Source organism: Pinus tabuliformis, chromosome 9 (assembly GCF_031772625.1).
Source record: "Pinus tabuliformis cultivar Carrire ecotype Pingquan chromosome 9, CPIR1, whole genome shotgun sequence".
Lineage (NCBI taxonomy): Eukaryota > Viridiplantae > Streptophyta > Pinopsida > Pinales > Pinaceae > Pinus > Pinus tabuliformis.
The window spans coordinates 1,599,622,842-1,599,627,943 of NC_142307.1; the positions used below are offsets into that span (position 1 = coordinate 1,599,622,842).

Genomic DNA, 5,102 nt, shown 5'->3' on the forward strand with positions numbered 1-5,102 from the left:
TCCCTCTATTGTTATTTTTGTGGCTTTATATTATTATTGTTAGGTCGGCTGGATTATATTGTGACTCCTTAGACTCCTATATATAGAAAGGAGGTTTTGTCATTTGTATCATCCAAGAATTGTTCATTTATGTAATGTAAAGGAGGTTTCCCCCTCGAAGAGGCTGAATTCTAAGACGTTGATCTATCTTTTCTATCTTTTCTTGAGCTGGTTTCATAACAGATATTGTTTAAGAAATTTGCCTTTTAGGTTCACCGCGTGATGTAGATATACAATTCCTAAAATGAAATCTAAGATGATAAACAATCGTTTAATCTTCTTTTTGCAATGAAAATCCTAGCTTCTAAAGAAAGAGAGATGATATTCTTTCAACATAGAGCAGAGAGCACACACTATATGCACTATCCTAAATCAAACCAACAAAATGTCTATATGAAAATGCACATGCATGTATTTGTTTTCAGCCTTCTTAATGTGTGAATGATAGAAAGAAAGCTAAGCGCAAATCTGAATTATTTTTCAAAGCAACATTACTAACAAGCTTCTTTTCAAGACAAAATGAAGACAATGACGACACTTTGCGATTTGGAATGGAAAACTTGCTTTCGACACTTGAAAAACTACTAATTCAAATAAAATACAAGAGTAACAGTGTAATCGACTATCAAGAACAATTGGATTCTCTTCTATGACTAAAAACGACACTTGCGACACTTCCAAATCAAGAAATGACAGTTCAATTACACTACTTCTTTGTAAAAGAGAACTCAAAATGGCTCACAATACATAAAAACATTTACAGTTCTTTGCACAATGGAGGCGGAATAATGGCAAGGAAGGTGGTTTCCAACAGAGGTATACTGACTAGAGATAGAAAAACTCCTGAATAGAGCTGAAAAGAGTGAAGAAAAACCAAAGTCTTGAGGAAAAATTAGCTTTTTCTGATCAGCGCACCTGTTACACAGGGATTCTAGTATGCATCCCACCTACAGCACACGAGAAGTGTGATGCATACTGATATCTTTGAAGAGAGGGTGCGATGGTATAGTGCGATACTTTTGATCCAGTTCTTGATCACAGTTTGCAGTACAGTTCAGGGATTTAGGCCGAGCAAGTGATAATCAGTAAATAAATCACAGGGGTAGATCTAAGTAGGTTACTAGAGCCACCACAAGGGCAATTAGAGAGCTTTTAAATCGATTTTTCAGTTCATAAACAAAACCCAGAGATAGACTGAAGCAACATTGATCTACTTTGCACTTGCATAGCAAATGCAGTTCGAAGGCTAGCTGGCTTGACTTCAGGCTCCGTCTGTAGGTTTATAAAGCAAAAAAATATAGACAAACAAACAATCTATTCGCTCCCCAGTGGAGTCACCATTTTGTTATCGGGAAATCTAGTGTCTATGCAGAGCTGCTAGTCCCACTAAGGCTGGTAGCTACCTTAGAAACAAACAAACTAAAACCACTTTCATTTTCCTTTATGAGAAGTACATAAGAGGGGAAAAAAGGAGACCAACCTCTATCTTGCGCTTGGTTCCTTGCTTGATTCCTCTCCCTTCTGATAAGTCTTTACCACTCACTTCCTCGTCTACCCAGCTTCAAAGAGCACCTGTTGAATCAAAGCGACATAACACTATACAAGAAAAGAGATCTACTATCATAAACAATATAGGACCAGATATATATTGACCACACAAATGCATATACCATCAATCATATAAGAATGTGGAGGAAAACTTGAATAGCTTTATTAATAATCAAGAATAGTAAGGAGGATTACAACTAATTGTTCTGACCCAACGTCATCCTCTTAGCAAGAAAGCCCTTCTTCACCTCATGAAAATCTTAGATCACCCAACACTATGATGTTGCACCAAGAAACCAGCAACACTTCCTTACAAGATACAAAATTCCAGCCTCCAACCTCTGGATCTTTGGGATGAGAGATCTATATATATAGATATTTGCAGAGGTGTGAGTCAGCTCTGGGTTTTTGATTAGTTTCTTCTCTCTGATAGTTCTTGATTCCACTTGGAGATCTCATTGATCTCTTACTCATCCTTGGGCGATTCTGAGAGGAAAGTGTCACAGGAGAATTTTCTGGAAGATTCCATGATCATCCACCTCACAAACTGTCTCCGCCACTTGTCTATTCTCATCCATCGCACCCCATAGAAGGGATTTTCAGTATGCATCTCACCTCCCATGTGCATTAGCTGGGATGCATCGCACTTTGACCATGGAGAAGGTGAGATGGTCCAGTTTTGACCAGTTCTTAGCAGCTTTTCATGGAGAACTTCTGGGAGATGATGTAATCAGTTGACCTTGTTCTTTTAGGGTATGGAACAACACTTTTAGGGACTTATGAGCCCTTGGTTTATGGACATATATGATTGGGGTTGCAGTGCCCAAAAATGTCTATAACAGGGGGAAATTGTAGAGCCGAGTTGTTTGCATTGTGGAGTGCTCTTTAGTGCTCTTCTTGGTTGGGCATTGAAAATATTATTATTATTGGTGACTCCCTAGTTATGATAAATTGGATTCAGGGTCGTTTCTCTCTTGTGGTTCCAGTTCCCTACAATTGGAATTAAGTGATTATGAATAGTATCCCTTCTTTCTTGGTTGTCTCCTTCCAACATGTCTATCGGGAGTAAAACATGGAGGTTGATGCTCTCTCCATTAGCTCCTTTCACTCTGATCATATTCAAGCAAGCAATTTGCGAATCCAATTTTGTTCCCCCTCATACTATTCCTACCTACAACCAAGCAAAGAAATTACAAATTAAATCATACAATGCGTCTACTATTCTAATCAAAACCCAAATTGAAATAGACACCCCGACCCAAAGATAGTATTAAAAAACATTAATGGGTGTAATTTTTCTAATTATCTCAATACAAGCATTGTGACTGAAACATGCAGATCCTTTCCAGATGCCTCCATCATTGTAATGTAATGAGAGCTCTCAATGTTCTAGGCAGGATCTTGGCCCGTTAAGGTAAATACATCAGATACAATATTGGATGCATGGGAATTGAAGCCCCCCATGGCACTGTCAAGTGCATATAAGTTATTAAGCATGTTCAATTCTAACAAAGCTGGAATAATGATCTTCAAGAATTTTCTAACAACTTCCTCGATAATGACTACCTCACACATAACTAATTTCTCGTGCCCTTAAATCTTGTTCACAGTCGTGGGTTTCTTGTCCGCACAGAAATTACTTGATGACTGGCCAAAACAAATTTCATTAAACAAAAATAATTTAAACAAAACCACGATAAAAAGGAAATAAAAAAAAAAAGGTGCAGTGAACCAAGAGTCCATAGAACTAGTGGAAGGAGGGATGGCCCAAAACCCAAATTTCAATCATAATCACTTAGACTTGTGTGGCCTAAAGAGACTCACCAGAAACATTTATAACATCCATATCAGGAAACTCCTTCTAACGGAAATCTAAAACATTATACACACCCTTGGACACCATATTCATCCCCATGGCATCTCTAGTGGAACAACAAAACCTCATGTATAGATTGCTTCCTGCAATTGCTCACTTGATTCCTTGGAGCCTGGAATACTTGTTGGTGTTGTTATTATATGCATAAGAACATCAGATCAATGAGAAAGAGTCCTTTTATATTACTCACAAAATGGTTACTTTCTCATATATAACAATCTGATTCTCTTGAATGATTGATCATAGCATTAAGGTGTTTTAGAGAGATAAAAATACTAGAGTGTGTACGCATGTGATCTAAAAAAAAAAAATTATCACCATACTTAGAGAAGATGAGAGAGAAGCTTTCACAGTTATTGGGACTTTCCAAGTAAAACATAAGTTATGCAACTCTCCTAATAGTGGAGAATCAAATGACATGAGCCCTGGTCATGCCATCTCTAAGAAGAACGCTTGTAGCACCCCCAGGCATATGAATGACCTTACAATCTTTGTTGGTGCTGGCCACTAGGAAGCCCTCGGCAGTGGCCATGGAAACCATGTTTTCAATGACATCAAGTAAAATAGGCCCTGCAATACCCACAAGAATCTACACATACCCAACAGGAAGTTCATAACATTGGCCAACGATGGATCCATAATCAAATCCATCCAAGGGAAACCCATCCATACATCTCTTAGTTATCATCTCCAAATTCCTTCTTCTCACCGAAGCAATTGTCCTGCAGTCTCCCCCAAGAGCCGATTCCAAGGAATAAGAAGCTAGTTTGCCATAGTTCATAGCAGTTGCAATATCTTCATCCTCATTATCCCCCAACGATGATGCTAATATCACCCCATTCCCCTTTAGTTGTTGTTTCACTTGAGGCGGAGGAGGTCGGTAAGGCTTCATAATAGGAACACACAATTCTTCATTAGAATTTGGTTGCAAAAAGGGAAGAGGGCTCATCATGAGATCTTCCACCTCCTCCTTCCACAGCTGATAAAACTCCTCATCACAAGCAGTTGATCCCTCACCGCCATTTTCCTTGGAGGTGGTGATAAAATTCTAGAAATAATCAATGGCAAAGAATCCGCTCAAGTATATGAAGGAGGCAAGTTGAGCGACAATGGCCAACATCTCCCCAAGGCTCATCACATGAAAAGAGGCGTCAAAGTTGTTATCTTCTCCCTCCATCTCCTCATGACAAAATAGGAGGGAGCGGAAAACATGACAAAGAAAACCTTATTCATCATTCCCATGGGGAGTAGCAAAGCATCAAATGGCTTTTGCTTTGATTTGGTATAACTATTACCATTCATGAAATTTTTTGCAGGCCCAACTCTAACAAGTTTAGAAGTATCCTAAGTCAATGTATCAAAGGAACAATCCATTTCATCTCCAATTTTTTTCTAATTTCTATGCCCATCTTTTCTTTCGCTGAAACCATAGTATCCATTACACTAAAGTAAAAATTCTCGATCGAGCTATTCAAACATTGGGTCGAGCTCTCCAATGTCCAATACTCTTGGTCAAACTATTAAAACACTCTCAGTCAAGCTCTAAAATGTCTTGCAGTCTGTGAAAATGTTGCACATACACCACCAACGAGAAATTTAATAGGAAAAAATAGCTCAATCAATCCATAATGCATGGGCA

General features: G+C 38.5%; 1 pseudogene; it reads right to left on the bottom strand.

Annotated features, from left to right (window-relative positions):
• Nucleotides 1-2,524: 2,524 nt before the first annotated feature.
• On the bottom strand, nt 2,525-4,355 carry LOC149154873 (3-hydroxy-3-methylglutaryl coenzyme A reductase 1-like; annotated as a pseudogene).
• Between the last annotated feature and the right edge of the window lie 747 nt (nt 4,356-5,102).